This window comes from Rhea americana, unplaced genomic scaffold (genome assembly GCF_003343005.1).
Source record: "Rhea americana isolate MKP2758 unplaced genomic scaffold, rheAme1 scaffold_19, whole genome shotgun sequence".
Taxonomy (NCBI): domain Eukaryota; kingdom Metazoa; phylum Chordata; class Aves; order Rheiformes; family Rheidae; genus Rhea; species Rhea americana.
Genome location: NW_028186038.1, coordinates 7,252,660 through 7,275,584, shown reverse-complemented (window position 1 = coordinate 7,275,584; position 22,925 = coordinate 7,252,660).

The window sequence follows — 22,925 nt, the reverse complement described above, 5'->3', positions numbered from 1 at the left end:
GCCTAATAAACAATGCTTAATAACTGTTCTTAACTCTTGTCCTTCAAATTAAAAAAATGTTTTAAAATGAAGCTACTGTAACTATTGTTACTGTTTGTTCAAGCTCTACAAGGAAAATTAGCCAGAGCTCCTGCTTCCCTTGGCAGATATTACAAAAATCACCAACTACTTCCCTGTCTGTTCATAACCAGTCCTCTCTTCTCCCTTGCCTCCTGGATGCTGCGTTCTAGTCCAAGCATTAAAAACAGTCAAATGCAGTTTAACCAAATTTATACATTCTGCTCCATAATCAGTGATCTCTGCATCCATCTTCTGTGCAAGTAAAGGGGAGGGCAAATGCACTGATCTGTAATTGTCTCACTCTGTTCTTGGCTTTCATTAGCTTTTTCTTCTCCTTGCGATAGCATCTCCCAGCTTCAAGATCCTATTTTTACTGCGAGCATATTGTACCTTGTGGCCAAGCCATGGCGGATACTCTTTGAAGGAAGAAAAGCCTCAGTTTAGCACACAACGAATTTTAAATGCAAAAGCAAGCTCTGGGGGAAAAAGGAACTGCATGATGGGTATTAGCCCTGTACTTAAGTGTCTTGCTGAATCAGGGCCATGGCCTATTGATTACAGACATTACATTAATGATGTAATTTGCTCAGAAATGATGATGGAGTCTGTATGTAGGCCACAGTTAACCAACAGACCCACACAGGTGTTGCCAGCAGTCTGCGGACAGTCGCAATAACAGCAGGAGGAATTGCCCCTACTTCCCGTGGACAGACCGTGCGCCTTTACGGGCTGCGGGGGTGTGGGTTCAGCACCTTGCTCTGCCTGCAGCTCCCAGAGGCAATTCGGAGTAGGAGGAGTTCATGCTAACTGTTTATGGACCGTCAGTCGGGGCATGCTGCACAGAAGCTTATAGCTGTGCTCAATCAGACAGGCCACTAAACAAGAAGTAATTAATAAAAACTAATTAGCAAGCATTAGTCATGTAAAAGCAATTAGCAAAAGCTGTAACAACAGCCACACAGTAGGGTTGCAAACAATAGTCTACTCAAGACCAAGACTATTGCTCCAGACTCCTTCCCACTGTCTGTATTTAATTCTACCACGGTCTTAATATGCAAGGCCAGTTCCCTACCTGGAGTGAATCTGCAGACAGTTAGTTCAGGCACTGCCAAGCACCGGGGCACTACTCTGCCCTTGCTGTTCCAGGCTGAACTGCTGACAGAAGAGACAACTCTCATAGGTAGGACATGTCCCTTTTCTCTGTAGTGCTTTGTAAAGGGCAGACCCAACTAAGGGCATGACCAGCTTCCCATTTCTTGCATCCCCTTGGATGCAAGAATCCCAGGATGTGGTAGCTCAGCTGGAATGCATAGCCTCATCCCGTTCATACTGGGTACTGTCAGATACTCCTCAGAGGGTCTGTGGCCTCTTCACCTCCCCCGGCATTGCCACAAGGCGCGAGCCTGTGTTTAAAACACCTTGTAAATGTAGAAAAAGTGCAGAAAAAGGAGATGAAACCCCACTTATCTGGACCAGTGCACTCAAACTGGGGAAACGGAAGTTTTGACGGCAGTAATTCACTTCCCTTGGACGTGGCTATGAAGCCAGAGCACACAGTGTGCGTAGGGAGAAATATGGCCATGCTGTGCTGTAAACGCTGCAGCAAGGGAATACCCACAGGCTGTCAATTCAGCATCACATTAGCAAGAGCTATTTTTATTGACATCTGCTCTTTCAATCATTGCATAAGGAAACGGAAGGAAGAAGCGACTCAAAAACAGTACCCAGGCCAGGGCCCGAGAGGTCTTGCTCGGGGTGTGCCAGCATATCTAGCCCTGAAGCACCTGAGCCACACATCGCCCTATCTACTCGAGGCACAGTGCATTTCCCCCCTCCTCCCGCTCCCATCTTTCTCTCAGTTCCTTTTTCAAGCCACGCTGCTTGTCACCCCTCCACAGATGAGCATTTTGCCAGGGTGGATTTCATTTGCAGTCTCCTACGTAGGGCGTAGCGTTCTCCTCCAGTTTGCACAAGGCCCTTATTGATTTCCGCAAAAAGTTAACGACGTGGCGTCTGGGCAGACGCTGCCCTTCAAAAACCCGTGCCTCTTTCAGAAGCAACCAGGTTCCCGGTCCCACACGCCCGAGGCTGCCCTGAGTTAAAGTTGGTTCATGCTCGGCAATGAAGCCCAAGTACAGCGGTGCGCCGTTCCGCAGGGCAGCTATGAAGTTAACGATGCGGGAGAGCAGTCAGGCGTGACTCCCAAGGAAGGGGAGAATGTGCTTCTAGCTTTTCGGTGGTAGTTAATCATTAAAACCTTTCATGGTCACGGAAGGTGCTGGCCTCCTTACAAGCTCCCCTTATCAGCCATAATTATTTCCTGATCTGCTTTCGCCTAACCACCTGGCAGGCTTCTGCACAACACCCTTGAATCACCTGACTGCATTTATTGCCCTATATTCCAGTTCAAATGGGCCTCTGCTGTGTCAGCTGCAAAATTTACAGCATGTTATTTCTCCCAGTTCAAACCTAAACATAAAAGCTGTTCTGCCCCCTGTCTTCCCCTTTATACTACCCCTCTTTCCAGGAGGAAGGGAAATAGAGCAGTGATTTAAATATCTCAGCACTTCTTACCTTCTCCCTGCTAACAGAACAGCTCCTCTTGCTTAAAGCACATAAGAGCGCTGCTGCCATCTCTCTAATCTCACTTTACTCTAAATTTTTAATTACTTTCATTCTACAGATACGGTCTGTATTTATGCGTTTTATGCAATTAATATACTTCTATTTGCATTTCTGTCTTTTCCGTTTTTGACAAAGACTAGTTCACCTCCGCAGAGGAAAGAGACACAAATCCAAGCGGCGGACCGAAGAGCATCGCCCGCGCTGCGTGCCGTTTGCCAGGTCAGACGCAGGGCACCGTCAGGGCAGCTACCAAGGGACAGGCTCAGGTCTGGACCCGCGCCCCCTCTCGCCGTTCCCATCGCCCGTGGGGGCAGGTAGGAGGCCGCGGAAGTGGAGCCAGCTCGCTGCTTCCTGCTGAGGAGAGCTCAGAGAATTACCAACTTAAACTTTTTTTAACTGAATAAAATGGTTAGAATAGCCCTCGCGTGCAAGGCTGGTTTCAACAGATGAAGCCAGATCCTGAAATCCTATGTGAATGGAGCCAGTGGGAATTTCCACGAGCAGAAGAGCTTGGATTTAGATAAATAAAAGGAAGAACTGGAGATCCCAGCCCCGTTGCAGCTCTGATTAACTGGTAGAAATTCACCTAATCTATTCTCAGTGAAATCCAGTCTATAGGATGTGCGTGCCTATCTATACATATACATGCACATGCTGTTCTGTGCTCTACAACATCTACCTGAGCTACCAAGAACTGCACACAAAAGCATGTGCAAAAGGAAACAGAGATGTCTACATAGGGAGAAGAGTAGAGAAGTGGGAATATGGCATTTCACAAGCAAAGCTGTTTTCTCAGTGAGACAATAATATCTACAAAATGGAATAAAAATGAATGGGGGAGGGATTTTATCTTCACTGCTAAGTTGATGAAAATACTGTTTTAGGGAAATTCAAAACCACTGCATGAACGGGGATGTACACGGAATAACCCCAAGGTCAGATTACACTGCTCTTACTTAACTTTGGGGTCTGATGCGTGGCTGACTCTGCATGCAGCAGATAGCAAGGTCATTCTGAAACACTTGCATTCTACAATTCACACCAAAGCATTTCCTCTTTTTTTTTTTTCCTACAAATAATATTCATGTAAAACAGCCAGTCCTCCAGAGAGTTCTCAGATATGACGCTTGGAAATGCTCTGCTCTGCGTGTCTTTCCCCAGCACTCCAGAGAGCAGCCACCTAAAGTTGACCGTTTCGCAGGGGACCGAAATGGTGCTCAACTGAAAAAAAGAAGGGTACACCATCCATCCCAGAGGACAGACACCAGCTTTGGCAGGCAAGTTTCTCTAGATCTGCTTCCGAGTCTGCTTACCATCTTAACACTGCGAGGAAAACAAATCTGCTTTAGGAGAGCATCGGTCCGAATCTCCATGACAAAGCCAAGCAGATGCCACGCAGGTTGTCCTGTAGCGCTCTGAAGCTGTAAGCACAACGCGGCCTTCTCCCAGACCCTTGGCCTGGCCCAGACCCTTGGCGGTACGTAAGCAGGCAGGCAGGCGAGCTCCTCGGAAGCCTCCAGGATTCGCGCTAACCTGGGCTGGAAAGCAGCCCGCCCAGATCCCACAGACCATCCCACGCCCGATGGTCGTAAAGCCTCGGCAGCAGCGGAGGGAAAAGCGTGCTGGGTGGGGAAGAGGGGGCCTGCAGCTTCCCTCTTCCACTCTCCTGTAGGAAGAAGGAATGTTTTGGATACAAGGTGAGGGAGAAGCCTGGACCTACTGTTAGCAGGATTCGATTTTTTCACTCCCTACAGTCACGTCACTTCCGAGGCAGAATTAAGCGCGTCTGACGAAACAGATTCGCCCCGACGGGACGCCGGGCTTGCTCGGAGAGCACAAATAACACACAACTATAAAACAAGCGCTCACTGCTCACCTAAGCGTCTACCTGCACGCACAGCTCTCCACTTTGCAAGCACTACACGCTGCTTTCTGCTCTCACGGCAGCACCGTGGAGCACAACAGCGTTGGCTTTCGTCTACACGGCACGGCAAATTCTTTAATTCTAACAGCGCTGCAGCCTGGCCTAGCAGTTGTACCCAAAGCACCGCGACTGCTACAGTCAGCAGCTGTTTAGTAGCACGGTTCTTTCCATTTCTTTTTTGGTTAGCAAACATTTTGGTTAGCTGAACATTTTGTGTGCTCCTCCTCACCACCTCCACAGACCTTAAACGTCGTGATAAACGGCTGTTTCTGGACACAAATACCCTGGCCAAAAGCCCCTGCTTCCAAGAGGGGGAAAAAAAAAAAGAAAAAGAAAAGCTTCCGAGTTGCTTTGTAATCTGAACGGAGCCAAGAGACAGGGCTGGTTTCTCACTGAGTCGCTACCACCGCGCACCTCACGGACCACTGCAAATCGCTGCCTTTTGCTCACGAGCGTGCCCTAAAGGCACCTTTGGGGCACTCTGCTTCCCCGCTCTAACGAGGCTGGAGAAGCTGCCGCTCCCAAGTCTGCTGCACAGCACGCTTTGAGTGCTCAGCTAAGCTGACAGGTCAGCTCTTCCCCAGCAGCGGATTCCCATCACGAGCACAGACAGATGCCATCCGTCATCTCAACTCCCTGTCGCGCAGTCCTCCTGCCAGCCTCGCTGACACCTCTGCTTCGTGACGGCTCTCTGAGCCGGGAACTCGGGTGGCACCAGGGAGCACAGCCGCCGCTGCTCAGCGCGGACAGGGGTCTGCGCCACTCATGCTCCTCCAGGGCTTTCCTCCTAGGCTGGTAATACCGTACGCGCTCGACGTGCTCGAATTTCTGCTGCCTCCAGTTCTGAGCAGCCGTTCGCATCGGCCCACAGCGAACCTGCCATTGCACCTTTCAAGTCCAAGTAGTTGCTTTCTTACGAGACATAGGCATAAAGAGCTCTTTCACTCTTTCTGGGTCTGTTTTCCCCATTTCCTTACGCTTAGTACTTTCTCACCACAAAAAAAAAAAAAAAAAGCAAACAAAAAAACACCCAAGCCACCACACACACACCATCCTTACTTTTTGCCATATATAACAGCTCATGTGCAAACCCCCTTGCCTCCAGCTCCACAAACAAAGCACTGGAAGGGGAGGAAAAAAAACCCAGAGAAACAAATTGCATTAATTTGATTTATCTTTTGCTCAGGGCCTCCACCCTCCCTTGCAAGACCATGCGCTTAGATAATGAGAAACAGGGCATTCCCACCGCTCACACACAATCCCCATTTTATTCCCTACGCAATAAGGAATTGAGGCATGAGAGTTTCTCCACCACTTCCCACAAGGGCTGTCTCTGGCTTTGACTTCGATAATGCTGCTTGGCTGCTCTTTCTCTGGTTGTGGTATTAGCATCAGTAGCCAGAGGGCTGGATGGGCTTTTACAGCTTGAATGGCCTTTGGCTGGTTAAAGATAAGTCCCTAACACCTGATACATGCTTCCTTTAGCTCCTAAGCCACAGGATGCTCAGGAAGATCTCCTTCCTCTACTATTACCTTTGAAATGGGAGCCAAAATAAATAAATAAATAAATAAAAGAGTGAGACTCTCAAATAATTTTATTGCCTCCATCACTATTTGAAAGTGACTGGGAAGCAGTGATGGTTGCACCACCACCATCGTTAATTTTCTACCGTTCCCACTGATCACACTGGCTCACATACTACTATTTTAATTTTCTCTCCTTTATCTGTGAACTGAACATTTATTCTCTCTCCTTGGCCAAGTATGACAGGGGTGATGTTGTTGCCTACAGGTAGAAAATAAAGATTGGAGTGACAGAGAATCACAGAATGGCTGAGGTTGGAAGGACCTCTGGAGATCACCTAGTCCAAGCCTCCTGCTCAAGCAAGGTCACCTAGAGCGTATTGCCCAGGATTGCATCCAGGCAGGTTCTGAATGTCTTCAGAGAAGGAGAACTTCCCGTGTTTCATTTTGTGCCTGTTGCCTCTTGTCCTGAAGAGAGTCCAGCCCCATTCTCTTGACACCCTCCCTTCAGATACTTATACACATTGATAAAATCCACTCTCAAGTCTTCTCCTCTCCAGGCTAAACAGATCCAGCTCTCACAGCCTTTCCTCACAAGAGAGATGCTCCAGTCCCCTAATCATCTTCACAGCCCTATACTGGACTCTCTCCAGTAGTTTCATGTCTCTCTTGTACTGAGGAGCCCAGAAATGGACCTAGTATTCCAGATGTGGCTTCACCAGGGCTGAGTAGAGGGGGAAGATAACCTCCTTCAACCTACTGGCAATGCTCTTCGTAATGCACCCCAGGATACCATTAGCAGCCTTGGCTACAAGGGCACATTGCTGGCTCCAGGACTCGTTGTCCACCAGGACTCCTAAGTCCTTCTCCGTGGGGCTGTTTTCCAGAAGATCAACCCTCAGCCTGTAGTGGTGCCTGGGGTTACTCCTCCCTAGGTGCAGGACCTTGCACTTGCCCTTGTTGAACTTCACAAGACTCCTCTCTGTACAACTCTCCAGCCTCCTCTGAAGAGCAGCACAGCCCTCTGGGGTATCAGCCAATCCTCCAGTTTTTCATCAGCTACACACTTGCTGAGGAGGCACTCTGTCCCTTCATGCAGGTCATTGATGAGTAAGTTGAACAATACTGGACCCAGTATTGATCCCTGGGGGACACCGCTAGCTACAGGCCTCCCTCTAGACTCTGCACCACTGATCACAGCCCTATGAGCTCTGCCATTCAGCCAGGTCTCAACTTTGCTGTTGTCTGTATACAGGGAGCCAACTTGCATCGCTCTGTATTTGACATAGGTTAAAAGCATATACGCAGCTAGCTGCTGGGGGTCAGGGGAAGCGTGTTTACATTTGTTCTGTAGTAACCCGGTCACTGATTTAAGCTCTGAAGGGCACCAAGCAATTGTCCTTATCAGCAGAAGCCTCACTGTCTGCTCATCTAACCTACACTTCCTGAGCTTACCTATGAGGATGTTACGGGAGACAGTGTCAGAAGCCTTGCTGAAGTCAGGGTAGACAACATCCACTGCTCTCCCCTCATCTACTCAGCCAGTCATCCTATCATAGAAGATTATCAAGTTGGTTAAGCATAATTTCCCCTTGATGAATCCATGCTGACTGCTCCTGATCACTTTCTTATCCTTCGTATGCTTAGAGATGACATTCAAGATGAGCTGTTCCATCACCTTTCCAGGGATGGAGGTGAGGCTAACTGGCTTGTAGTTCCCCGGGTCCTCTTTCTTGCCCTTTTTGAGGACTGGAACTTTCTTCCAGTCCTCAGGCACCTCTCCTGATCTCCATGATCTTTCAAAGATGATGGAGAGTGGCCTAGCAGTGAGATCCACCAGCTCCCTTTACACTTGTGGGTGCATCCCATCATGGCCAATTTGACTTGTGCATGTCAAGTTTGCCTAAGTGATCCTTAACTTGATCCTCTTCCACCAAGAGAAAGTCTTCCTTTCTACAGACTTTCTCCTTGGTCTCCAGGGTCTAGAATTCCTGTGGGCTGGTCTTAGCAGTAAAGACTGAAGCAAAGAAGGCATTCAGCATCTCTGCCTTCCCTGTATCCTTCATCACCAGGGCAGCCACCTCATTCAGCAGTAGGCCTACATTTTTCCTAGTCTTCCTTTTACTGACGTATTTGAAGAAGCCCTTCTTCAAATGTAAAAATAATAAGTAAGAAGACAATAGGTAAGCAACCACAAAAGACAACATCATCAGTGTAGGCTCTGGGCATCCTGGAACGTTGCCACACTACTAACTTCAGGCAGTTGCCAGAGACATTTCTGTTAACAGTTCATGATTTTAGCTTAACTCACATTCTGCTAAATCTTTTCTCAGTTATCTCAGTCATCACAGGATTTGTGATCACTCAGGTAATCTATCAATGCCTGAAACTTTAAATGCAGTCAGACTGATAGGCCCCACTGAGAGACTCATCAAAAGCTACTGAAAACAGATATTGATCTATGGTTACCATCAGGAAAGGTTCCTCACAGGTAGTTATATTCTTCTTTTTCAGCCTTCAGAGATGCTTTTGTATAGTTTTTGTTATTTAAGTTTTTAAGCGTAATGAATACTCAAACAATTTTCTTCTGGCACTGATTTAGGCTTTTAGGGGACTGTCAATGAAGACTGAGATTGAAGATGAGCTTACAAAAGGTCCTGATACCAAGAGGTAAACAGTGAGGCTTCTGCTGATAAGGACAATTGCTTGGTGCCCCTCAAAGCTTAAATCAGTGACCGGGTTACTACAGAACAAATGTAAACACGCTTCCCCTGACCCCCAGCAGCTAGCTGCGTATATGCTTTTAACCTATGTCAAATACAGAGTGATCCAAGTTAGCTCTCTGTACACAGACAACAGCAAACTTCAGCCAGGGCTGAACTGAACGCTGACCTAAACAATCTCTGTTCAAAGTCGAGAATAGAGAAGACATCTACGTTTGGTTCTTTCATGCTGACACAGACCTAGAATGGTTTCCAGGGCAGGGATTGAGAAGGCACTCAGAGAGGTTTACAAATCAACATAATGGAAGCATGAATCTGCTTTGGCCCTCTTGGAATTCAACATCCAGCAGATCCCTAGCACAAGTGTGTGGCAATACTAAGTTGTATTTCAAGACCTCAGAAACGTTAGGACCGGCATGCAACTGTGTTTTATCAAGGAATGGAACACCCAGCCTGTTCTCTCATTATAAAAGCAGCACAAAAAGCAGCAGACTATTTTTTTCGGAAGAAGCTGGTTTCATCCTTCTTTACATTTGAGGACTTTCCCAACCATTATACAACCACAGAGGAAACAGATGTATCAAGGGTGAATTTGGGTAGAGTGACTCAGGATTTCTAAGGTAGCACCAAGTACAAACAAGGCCTTTGAGACGAATCACTGACTGCCTCAAAGTGAAACTGCACTGAGGAGAGCCACTGTACCACAGAGGATACAGTGATACAGTCAACCCTTTTGACTTTAAAGATGATTCTTCCTGGAGACAAACCTATGAAAGCGGTGCCTTTCACAAACACGAGCTGCAGCCATTTCCTCCCAATACATGCAGGGATGCATTCCAGAGACAACCCATGCGTGTGGTCACACTGTGTTCCCAACTGTCTCTGGGAATCATTTCTTAAATTTCAGCTGGAACTGGAAGAAGAGAGGCCTCCAAGATACCAAGTTTCTATGAATTTTGTGAAAACTCATGATCAAAAGCCCCTGTTGGTGCCCCTGCTAGGGGAAAGGCTGATAAACCACACTCTCCCTAAACACTGCAGAACCCCTATAAGGAGAGCGTGTTATAGCGCACATCTTCCTGTTGCTGCTCATCAGGTTGCTGCTTTCTTCCCCTGTTACTCAGTGATACACTGACATTCTCCAAGCAGTTGGGCTCCTGTCATGTAGGACTCTTCTTCCTCCCTTTTTGCTCCTGACTGGTCAACTCCAGGCTTGCTGGGCTTAGGCTTTGAAGAGGTGTGGCTTTCATCCATAGTTTGAGGGCAGCTGTGAATTCCTGTGAAACCCTACATTATTATTCTTCTTTAAAAAGGCAGTGGTTCCAGAAATCCTCTGCTGGGCTTCAGAGCCCAAACTCCACTGGTTTCAAAGGTGATCTTTTCCTCTTCATTGCTTGTAGTGCCTGTAATTCTTTCAAATTAGTTTGTTCCCATAAAAGCTTTGAGCCTCCTCCAACTTCCTAGAATACCCCAATCTCTCAGCTCCAGGATCCCTCTGGAGTCTGCAGCACGACCAGTGACCCATGTCACTGCATCGTTGGAGGATGTGATACAAAGCCTGCTGGCTGTGGCAGGAAGCTGAACCTCATTTCAGTAGGCCTTCAGAACAACTCATGACTCTGCTATCTTTGAAAGAAATTCTTCAACCTTTGCTCACAGTGAGTAGCAGATTATGTTGTTAATCATCACAGAGAAAAAAAGGAGGGGCGGGAAAATGTCTGCCTCACAGACTTACTGAGGCCTGAAGGATGAGACCTTTCTCAATGGGGACTGTTTGTCCTCTTTCTCCTGTGCACTTTTTTGTTTCTTCAAAGCAACTGGTCTTAAATCCTATTGAAAATAAGGTACTGGCAGTTTCAGTGGGCAAATTATTACAGTCTTCTCCAAGTGGGTAAGAAAGTTGCAGAAAAGCCAGCTGAGAGTCCTTTCCACCTCTGTTATGAAACAGCCCCCGGAGATGGGAAGTGCTGAAACAGCCTAACAGTAGGAGAGAACATCAGCACAATATCAAAGCCTCAAAACAGAAGTTTCACAGATTTTTCCAGTTCTCCCTTGTTGTTCAAAGACTCCTCCTCCATCAAAGCTCAAACCCTCACAGGACAAATGCATCATGTGAGAGGCATCAGAGGATTATTAATTTGAAAGAAATGGGTGGAAAGTGTGTCAAGCATGCCCAATCTTTGAACTGGGTACTTTAGAAGATTCTTGCACTATAAAAGACAACTATACATTCATTTCCCTTTAGAAAGAACATATTGCACAAAGTCGCAAAAAGTTACACGACCTTCATGTGAAGGAGAACAGAAGGACTAAACTTCACTCATGGTAAATTAACTTGGAAAGGCAACAAAGCTATACCAATTTTCACCAGCTGAAGATACAACCAAATGTCTGCAGAACACCGAAGACAAAACTATAAAGTCTATCCACTACTGATGCTTATGGGCATAGGTTAATCAGTAAGAAATTTCCTTCCATAGGTGATTATAGAGCAAACAGAAATCAGTGAGTCTGGTCTATTATGAAGACTGCATCTTTCTCTAGAGCATGCAGCTGAGGGTAGGATTTATTATCATCATCTGACTGCAGAAAAATCTAGAGCCTCAGAGTTTTTTCTGGTAGCTTGCATTTACCTGCAGTGTCATCTTTACTGTGTCCTCTCTTATTCCCTGTCCAGAAGACAGGCCAACAGCATCACAAATGTTTTCCCATTGACATTGACTGGTCCAGTAGCAGAGAGTCACTCGAGAGGGAGCCACGCTGCGCCCCTATTCTGACAACTCATGCCCGAGATGCAGATCAACACCTCTGACCTGAAGGCCACCAACAGCCTTCCCCTAAAGTATATGGCCCTGGTCATCAGCCTAGGGGCCGCAACACAGGCAGTGCGGTGCTTAGTTTCAGTTCCCTCTAGAAGTGAAACAGGATGCTCTGTATTTTCTACAGTAACATACAGGCCTGAAAGGGGAACTTTGTTTTTGTAGAAAACCCCTGCTGCTCTTGTGTAACAGATGACAAAGGAATGAACAAGGCGCATCAGGCTCAACCCAGCCTACATTACTAGCATCTCTAAAACGCATCAGAACTTGGTGACACTACCAAGGTCACAGCCAGCATTTTCCTTTCTAAGATCCTTAGAAGACTTAATATTGAGACAATGATGACGGTCTCCTATTCCTCGATACAGAAATGGAGATGCAAGAGAAAAAGATATGACCGGTATTCAGCTACCCAGCAGCCAAACCAAGAATAAAACCCAGGACTGCCACAGCTCAGTGCAGTAAGGTTATTTAGTAGACAGCACTACCTCAACATAGGTATTAAAAAAGTTTAACCGTGGGGGATCTGGCTCGTCAGCCATCTACCCGAGACAACGCAGAGGTAAGCCTTCCAACTAACCTCCATGGCCTGGGATAAGCAGCATGGGCGTATGAACTCCTCTCACAGCTTCGTCAGCCTCCTCCCAACACACGCACTAGCTGAACGCCACTAGATCCATCCTTTCTTCAGGAATAGCTACTGGCAAAAGGGTAGTACTGACTTGGTCCCGTTTTGTAACCTGAATTACACACACACAAACTTAGAAAGTGTCAAAAGGAAACACATTTAATGATTTTTCTTTTCATACAATTCAATTAACCACCACAATTCTCTGCACTTACTAAAGAACTGGGAACCGTGGGACAAAGGGGACTCCCTTCCAGGATACGTATTACACAGACCCAATCAAAATAGCAATTCCTTTTCCTGAAACTGGAAAATCTTCTTATGCAGGAGTTCAGCCTGCTTTATGATAAAGATTTTTGTCTGCCTGAGAAAGTCAGCTCTTGACAGCCTGGCCTCCAACAGCAAGGCTGCTCCAGTGTTACAGAGCTGACGTGACACTCTTGCAGTTCTCCGAGGTATGAGAGCACATCTCTTTCCACGAGGCCATCCTCTGCTTCCCCCCTTCACACTGCCCTTTCCAATATTATTCTATAGCACTTTATTTTCATTGCAAATCCCTCAAACATTTTCTGTGCAAGTAGCTCCTGACAAGAATTTCCCCCCCAAGCACGACCATATATACGACCTGTTAGTGCGAGTATCTCGTTTTATTACTCTGAAGTTTAAGAGGAGCTGATTCTCAAATATTAACCAGCTCTCTTGGACTCCTCTTCCTCCTAGGGCCCTATCCCATGGGATAGGCTTCTTCCAAGCATGCCTCTGAAGAGGCCAAATTTTGCTCCCCTGAAGCCCAGGCTTGTGGTCCTGCTTTTCGCCAGTTTTTCATTCAGGAGGCTGACACAGGGCCAGAAGAGTTTTTCCCAATATGCAAACTGCTTTAGGACAACAGGACAGAAAGACAGGCCATTTGGGGGCTGGTTAGGAGCCAAGACACTGATTGTTGTGCGTCAGTATTTTGCCTACCATCTTCTCTGCAGCTTGTACAGTTACTGATCAAAATAGCTGAATACAATCTTTTTTTTTTAAAAAAAAAAAACATTTGTGAAGAGACCCACTTTAGTAGTTCTCCATTTATGTGGAGGTTTAGGGATTACATTATTCTTAGAACATATTTAAGGTGTACATCTTTCCTCCAGACTGATTACAGGGCTCTATCCAAAGCGATGCTCACCCTTTATTATCATAAAAGGATAGGCAAGCTTTCCCAGCTTCACTCAATAGCTTCTTGCTGAGCAGTGTGGTTAGAGAAAAGGCAGTATATTTCATTTTCCCTGAGGCAAGACCAGCCAAAAGTATCATTTTTCAATCAACAGGACTGACTTGAGCTAGGCAACAATTACTGCTTCCTCACTAGTCTGACTCTGGTCCCACATGGCCTGCAGAAACTGAATTTCCCAACTATCCACCCAGATCTCCTCTCCACCTCCCAGCTTTCCTGTCCACGTGGATGCCCCAGGAAAGGTTACAGAGCCTTGTCTACAAGATTGCAGTCCTGAAACTCCTTGCAGACATACTACTCAATTAACGTGCTCGGGAGCATCACTGAGCCTACAGGTGGAAGAAACAGCAGAACATATTTCTTTAGTCTGCTGGACTGAGCCTTAGGGTCAGGAGAGGAGAAGACAAGCCAAAATAGTGCCAAAATACCTGTTACTGAAGAAATAAGAAGCTAAGACAACAGAAGTGAATTGGCGGAGAAGAAAAACCATGGATTTCTATTGGTGAAGACACTGAAGATACTGAAGAAACAACGGCATTTTAAAGGAATCTGTGCAATATTAAGCATTTAAGAGAAATGGCCTAGGTAACAATATCCTCAGCTTGAACTGGTTTTCCTAATATTTAAGAGCCTGATGAGTTACATTCTTAAGGGAAGCAGGGATCTGGGGATCTGCTTGGTTTTCTGTGTCCTGCAGGATCTCAGAAGACCATTGCCTCGGGGCCAGAGGGCCTGGCCACTTCAGCCTTCTCCACAGCAGCATTTGCCTCCCCGTCATTCGAACCTGAACAGCAGCCGTGAAGCAGGTTCTCAAACAGCCATTCGCAGCTTCTCCAGAGCAAACCACCACAGATGCCAGATGCTCTCTCTTTCTCTCTACCTATTGTGCACTCCTGGCTATGTTTTACATTACAGCAAACTTTATATTTGTATAACAGATACTTTATGTTACAGTTTGTGTTACTACACGCTTGTATACAGCCTACCCAGGACATTTCAATATCCAGCTCTGTCTTCTATTGCACACAGCTTGGCTAAGTTGTAGCTCTGTGTGTTGCAATTTTCCAAAACAGGCAAATACCTCAAGCTGGATTTTTAAGCACAGTCTGGCTATTTCTAAGACTATGCCTAAGAAAATAGATCATCCTTTACAGCTTAACTCTCTCTCCCTTGCCACCCCATAGTAGACAACCATTTCACTGAGAAACGCTTGCATCCATATGCCTTGAGACAAGGATTCATGATTTGGCCGCATCAAGAACGTGCTGCCCAAAATGCATTCCCTGTAAAGCTGCTGGAGGCTGGCAGTTAAACACCCCAAGCTTCCACCTGTCCTGAGTGCATCATTGACACCGTAACCGTGTCCGAATCAAGGACTGAGTCATTTGCATCCTTAAAAAAAGATAAATAATCAGTAGTGCTGACAATCATCTCATTAATGCAGCCGTACAGATTAGCAAATATGAGGTATGTTTGAAGAGTACAGTTACAGAGACTTGCTATTTTCCTTGCTTTTCTTACTCCTATAATTGTATATTTGAAATTTTTCTCTCCTCTAAATGAGGAAAAAGAAGGAAAAATAATCCAACAATCAGATGAAAAAGTGTGGCATTTTTGGAAAGGAAGAATCTAAAAACACACTATACATTTGTTCCTTTTTTCATGGAACCAAATATATAACAGAGAGGAAGGACTCACTAAGATCAATAAATCCAGTGATAACTCTAACCTCTTCTCTGTAGTTGTACATTACTCCACAGATGTACCTCGGGTCTGGCCTGAAGTACGCTCTCGCCTGGCCAGCCCCCAAGCTCTCCTGAACAGAGAATCAACTGTGTGCCCTGCGTGAATCAAAAAACAAAAAAACTAAAAACACCCCTGCGGTAGACTTCTGGTAGTTGTGAACATTCATTTTAATCTGTGACCCAAGATATGAACCTAGATCTCCCAAGGATATTCACCTTTTAAGCCACAGTTTCCAGTTCACTGCTTACAGTTCCTTCCTTAATGCAAACACAATTTGACGGATTACGGTGAATACGGCAATGATGTGGCTAAAGTCTCGGTCAACTCTTCTCAGAATAAATGTTGCCATTTAAAATGTGGCAATCAAGCTTGTAAAAGGAAGGAAAGAAATGTCACTTGCAACCTGAGTGATTCTGCTAACGAGCTAGATTCCTGCTTCAGGTTTTCTTTCTGTCTGATAAAGCCACTTATCTCACTGTATTAAAGGTCATAAATAGTTGCTGGAAGAGGGGAAAGTCCACACACACAGCGCTTTTCGCCATCCTGCAACTTTTGTTTAACCTTTGTTTGAATTGTTATTACAGCTCCCAGAGCCGATTCATTTAAACTGGCTTACACGTGAGCACACGCAAAGCAACCCCGCGTTACAGAGCCAGCATGGAATAAGCAAGCAATGATGATTACGCAGGACAGCGGATTTCCCTGCACGTGAAACTGCAATTCTGTTTTCAGCTGGTACACCGGAACCACGAGAGGCGCCCAGTCCTCAACGCACACAGTTATATCAGCTTACCATTGCAAGACTCCTAGGCCCTCTGTGCAAAATCTGATTTTTATACTTGGAGACAGAGGAGAAAGGGTATACAGGACAGTAAAAAACAGCAATTTGAGGGCACATAATGGTGAGCAGCGATAGCTGGACAGCTTCCCCACGCCACTGCTACATGTCCACTCACCCTCGACTCTACCTGGCCTAGTTGAAGTGTCTCCAAGCACTGATGCCAGTCTTCAGAGAATCTGAAAGACTTGTCTGGAGGGCGTCAAGCTGCTGCGTTCATTTTAAGGTAACGTGTTAGTGCCATGATGCACTACTCCACGGGAGAGAATTTCATCCCTCAAACTCATCCTAGAAGACGCCAGGGCAGAACCCAGGCATGCCGCCTCCATCCCACCGTGCCCCGCTTGTCACATTAGATAAATGGAGTCTAAAAGGAATGACCTTGTGGGAGCCTGGTAACTGCAAGGAAAAAGCCTTAGATGGGACTGTTGGCTTTGCAGGGTGCTTAAAGTCAGTAGCATATTTCATTCTGAAATGATGCGTTTCTGGCTTTTTACATGAATGTGCTCTTATACAGCCTGAGTAAATTGATAAATTAAAAAACTGATTCTCTGCAGGTTGTTTCTACATCTGCCTTGGTATGGTATTCACATGCCATTTGTTGAAATATTTTAAGATCTTGTAAACAAAGGTTACTAAAATAGTTTCTCTCCCTCCCCCCCTTCTTTATTTCAAGTCTACATAAAACGTTTTTCTGAAGATCCAGATTCTCCCACAGAAACCAAGTGTCACTTGTCTAGAAATAGATCTTCTTCCTTCCTCAAAAAGCAATGGCAACAGATGGCAGGGGACAAGATGCTCTGGTACCGCAAGCTCATGCTGTCTCTGCGACAACACGCAAGGGGAACTGTGCGAGGGAGGCGCCGGCCCAGTGTTACCTGGACGTGCAACCTGTGCGGTGCGGTATAAACCTGTGGGTTTATACCCACAGTACAGGCGCAGGAAGCACTAGGCATGCAGAGTACCTGCAGCTGCCAAAGATGCAGCAACACTTTCCTAGTGACAGCACTGCTTCCGCCACCACCAATGCTATTTTGGAGAGCTCATCAGAAATGGTTAATCTAAACCAACAATAAACACCTGCAAGTCTCTTTCAAAGCAGAGAAGAAGACCATTTTAAAGATCAAGAGCTGCGGTCCTCATTTCACAGGACACAGGGCTGCTTTCATCAAGCTTTATTTTCACAGAGCGTGAATCATTTCTCACTTGAAGGTAGCTGCGATCACTCTGCTGTCGGTATCTCTGCCATCAGCAACGTTAAAAACAAAAAAAGCTCCGAAGTCAGCCATGGCACAGCGGCAGCTCTGGACCTACCTACACGATCACCGTGCCCCTTGGATTCATGGGCAAGGAGGCATAATGGATGCTGATGCCCTTTAGACCAGTTCCTCCAACGGCGCAGGACCTGGCCCAACACACAAAATAGAGCAGAGCAAATTCTGCTCCCCAGGAGATCGCCGCACTGCTCACAGACCCACTCCCCGTGAATCCCTCAGGCAGGCAAGTGCGAAAGAAACGAGAAGGAAGCAGGTAGGGAAAAAAGCAGGTTCCTACTTCTCCATTTTTCTCCAATAGCAAATATCCCATTTCCCCCTCTCTCTCTGACAAAGACTGGGAGCCTCTAATTACAGCTAATACTGCAAAGGATGCCGTGCTGCCGGTCTCTGCTGTGCTCTCAGCGAGGCTCAAAGAATGAAGGACTGCACAACTGCTTCTCTGTACTGCACCGCTTGCTTAGCTTGTGCCCAGCTCAGTAAGTCATGCAGTTGTGACTGTTTTCCCCTTTGAAAGGGATAAAGTGTGAACCAGGAAGCAGCAGCAGATGCTTTTCTGAAAACCCTTTATCTTTTCATATTTTAGTTTGCAGCAACAGCTCAAAAACATACATCATCCAAGTTTGCTTACCAAACCACAGGTAGAGAGTAGGCCAGTAATGAGCCCTTTACTTTAATTGACAATTTACATGTACTTTAACATCCACCTCCTCCGGAAGAGAAATTATCTTGCAACATACGAAGATAACCATGCTAATTAGGGTTTCAGTTGCCATGAAACAGTCTTCGAATACAGTCCTTTCTCTTTCATTAAAACCAGGTCTCAAGGTGTGGTTTGCTCTACAAGGAGCAGTACCTGCAGTTTAACAGCGTATGTTTTCACATACGGAGGGACTGTGAAACCGCATGCCACTGGCCGCGGTGGAGGCAGAACTGCTTTTTGCAGGGACTTAGCCAAATTCAGAGGAAGAACCCAGTGAATGTACCCTCTAGTTCTGGAAGCCTTTCCCCAGCAGAGGGGCATTTAAATGGATGAGTGTGCAGGGAGGAACCTCTCTGTTCCAGCCCCCTCCCGAGTCCATCAGAGACTTGCTGTTGCCACATTAGAGTAGAGGGCACAGGCCTTGATCTCACCTACCTCAGCCACTGCAATGAGCCAGCTGGAAGTCTGCTTTCCTACCGGGTTTTGGCTTGGTGCTAGACTGATCAAACTGCTTATTTGTTTGTTCTCAGTGTTACTTCCTGGGTAAGTGCTCTTTTGGGGGAAACAAAAGAAAAAAAAAAGTCATTATCGTGCTGGTGGATCTACTTTGAGACGGCTGTAGTTTGGTTAAACATGGAAGTTCAGGACTTGCATTACCAATACCATGTTCTTCGGTCTGGGTTACACAGAGCTTACACAGTGGCATGGGAACCTTACTTCATTTCCCTTAAGAGAGTTGCTTGGGCATCTTACATTACCATCTCTAAGTAGGTGGTGCATCATGACGGCATAGGGGCACTCTGCACTTTTACAACAGGAGTTTTGTTAGCCAGCGAATTTCAGCTGGGTGTCACCTCCACATGAGGAGCTGTCTGGCAGGATTTATGCAGCATGGAAGTGAAACCAGGCTAGAACCTGTGTCTGTCAGAAGAGAAGGTACATGACCCTGCCAGTATTTTTGCTTGTCCAAGATAGTCTCATACAATGGAAAGACAGAAAAGAGATGGCCTCAAATTCATTATCAATATGCCACTTTTCCTCTCCCCCCGCCCAAAACAGGAAAGAAGCTTCTCTTCAGCCAGGCATCGAGTCTGGCCTCAGGTAGAATGATCTAGAGTGCACCCTTGGTGGCCACAGTGACCTGGACACCAAGCCTGGTTGCCAGAGGTTGTGGTCCCAGCAATGGGCATTTAAAATAACAAAATATTTTGTTCAGCTCCAGACTAATGTTTTTGTTTGACTTGCTCGTTTCACTGAGCAGATCTGGAGAGTTAACTTTCAAGCTGACCCAAAACAGCATTACTGTTCATCAGTGAATAAGAGTTAAAACACAACTATTGACATACCATTAACAGTAAACTGGTGTAAACTTGTGACAAGAGTGTTAAATGGAAACACTTTCAAGACTACAGACACTCCTGGCCAAGACACAGAAACTTCTTTTGCCTTTGATGTTGTCTGTGCCGCTGTGCAGGGGGTTTTGATGCAGAACTTCGTTCAGTGGAAATAAAACACACCCCTGTGTGCTCAACATTCCTGAGCACATTTTCCTTCCTTGTATACGCTGTATTTTTAAAGACTTCTACAATTTTATTGTATCACTGCAACACTCTAAGTTATCTTCTGCAACGATCAGCAAACCTCTACTTGGTAGAAAGGCAATACACAGTACTGCAAAGGACCTCCTATATATTTTGCCTGGTGCCCTGTACACTGCAAACTAAGCTTATTCCCAGTACAACTATGCTAAACCCACTGGAGTTTCATCTTGGGAGAATTTTTTTATCTCACCTCAAATCTCACTAGGGGCTTGGGGGGGGGGGGGGGGGGGAAAATTTTCCTTTTTTTTTTCCCCCCCAAAGCGGGGGGGGGGGGGGGGGGGGGGGGGGAGGGAAGAATTATCCTTCTATGTTACCCCCCCAAGATAAACTAACCCAAAACATATGGCTCAAGACCAATGCAGGGCTCTCCCAAAGACTTCAAGTTAAAGATTAAAACATTTTAAAGCAAATAACTATTTGGTTTCTGTTTTTCTCCATCCCTTTCCAGACAGGATATAAGGCCTTGGCAGCAAGAAATAGAAGGACTGCAAGTACACACGCTACAGGTGTCGTCTTACATCTGTCCTTCACAGCCACGTGCAGCCCTCTTCCATCGTATTTTAAAGATCAAATCCTATCTTCAAATTCACTTCTTCAATGCTTTATTAACTGCCTCATTGCTTTCTGATTGTTTTTGTTTTATTTTTCTAAACAAATTCTCAGGTCTGAATGCACAGCCTTTAGGTGCAGGCAAGTCAAGTCCCGTGAATAAAATGCCTTCAAGAGGGGGGCAGCACATTGCGCTTTTCTAACAGGATTTAAGTAGCAACACTAGAAAACTGGACTCTGGAGTGTAAAGGGCCACTTGGTATGGAATATCTACCCACGGAGATAGACAGCCTTGTTCTGCGGAGACCTTTAGCTTGAGACTCCCCATGCCTCTTCTCCCCTCACCCAAAGGAAACGGTGCACATGCCCAAGATGAGGGTGATGGTGCCAGTGGAACCATAATTACCCTTTACCTTGATCCCAAGAACCAAAACATATTTATTCCTCACAGAAAACACATCTGGAGTATTTAACAACTGTGAACCACCAGAGCTCTGGTGGCCATCATCATGACGACATGTATCACCATCAGCTGTGTTGCACATCTACAGATGCCGTCTCAGATGAATTAATATCCCAGACACCTGACTGAAGTCTACTTCAGTCATGAGATAAAAGGCTGCTGTTTTTGAAACATACTTTCTTGCCATCTGTGGGCTTTTCCTGCTCCAGTGGTAGCCCCTGCTAAGCCATGCTAACCCCAGAGCCACCAGCCTGAAGTGCATAGTGACCAGAGAGGAGCTGATAATTGCAGGCTGCTATTGCTGTATGATTTAGTCACTTGTATATTTGACAGCGGTTAAATCTGCAGTTATATTCCAGACAGTACAAGACTATCTCCGTCTGCAACAGCAAGGGAACTTTTTTTAAGAAAACCTCTAGCATCAGATCCTGAATTCACCCAAATCAGCAAGCCCACTGATGCCAGCAGAGGTTCGTACCAGTTGGGAGCAGGACCAATTGCCATTAAACCTTCAGTACTCTGAGTTTGCATTTGAACTGGAACTGATTGTGCTCAAGCTAGTAAGTGCTTCCAGAAGGCTGATGGGCTTCTGCTATTGACTAGAATGTGGCTGCACAGCGCATTTCAGAGCCTAATTTTGTTGCAACAGTAAGCTGCACTGTCCCGTAAAAGCCTTAGAAAAAGGCTGTGATCAGAGCTTTGCTAAAGTTGGAATCAATCTCCTCCTAAAAACACTGTGGAAAAACTCCTCCATCAGGCTTCTTCAGTAGATTTCATTGCTCTTGCCTTCACTTCCTCCTCCCTGCATCCTGGGACTCCTTTTCTTCTCCAAAGTTTCTCTGCTTCCTTGGATTCCTCTCAAACCCCTTTCAGCCTCCAGCATCCTCACCTCCTCCGAATGGCAAGGACAGCTCTCTGGCAGACACCACGAGCTACCAAGCCCAGAGCACGCTTGCGTGGCCCCTTCAGCACCTCAGCCAGCTGCGGTCTGCTGGCACAGGCTGTGGAGCTCTTCCATCACGCTTACGACTTCTCTCTGTGTAGTTTCATTAACAAAATTGGAACAGACTTATTTGATGCTTCCCTGAGTTTTCCTAAGGGCTGCCTCTTTGCTGTTGCCCTCAAAGAACAGTAATACAACTGGGATTTCTTTGAGGCTAAAACTAGAAGGTATATAATAGTGCTGATTTATATTATAGTGTTCCTATCACCTTAGGTGATCACCAGGCCCTCTATATACTGCACAGGCGTAATAAAACAATGTAATAAAACTCACAGACATATTAATTAAAGTATCTATCACAAAATATCAGTGCCTAGGTACTTTCCAGCACTAGTCTGCAGTATAAACAAATGAAATTAAGCCAGTGCTACAAAGCAAACATTACTTTTAACTTTACAATCAAGCTATTAGGAAACAGGAGATTGGGCCAAGCCCCTCCTGCTATAATCAGGTGCAAATCCATTCGAGGCAGTGGCACGTCACCTGTTCGCAAAGTCAGCTGTGACCCAGATGTTCAGTTTTGCCTCAAATCAGCTGCAGTTTTATAGAAAAGAAGAGCAAAGCTCCAGTCCCTGGGGGGTCAGTAAATTTAGGCCCTGCCCAGTTTTGTGGGAAACAGCTTCAAGGGTTCTTCTGGCCCTTAAATCTTCTACACTTCATCCTTTTGCATCTGTCAAGTTTTAGAAGTTTAGTCTAACAAAATCAGAAACTGCTTCCTTTTTTCATAGGGCCCAAGAGTGATCCCACTGGGGTACACTACTGCCCAAACCAGGGAGCAGATGTGGGGTAAAGACGGCAGGCTGCCAGCTTTCCTCGTAACCTTGGGCAGAACATCAGACAGGGCAGTACTCCGAGGAGAACGCCCCTTCTCCAGCCAGCCAGAGCAAACTCACTTTACACAAGCGCCAAGCATTAGGCAGAGGAGGAGAAAAGATTCGGATAAAGACGAGTTCAGACTTCACTCCAGTTTCTCTCTTTTGCCTTTTTAGGCTGGTTCCCTAATGAAATGGGGCTCCTATGCCTGTCCATAGCCCTTCCCTCAGTTGCTTTCAGACCCACTGGTTAATTTTAACTAAGCTGAAAGAAGAGGTCTCAAAGGTGTTGCATTCCTGCAAGTTTCATGTGCACCAGATCTGCAATTCGGCCCTCTATTAAGGACCCGCTTGCTGCTATGCAACAACTTAAGTGAACCTTCACAGCAAGCAGTGCCACTAGCTCCTCACAGA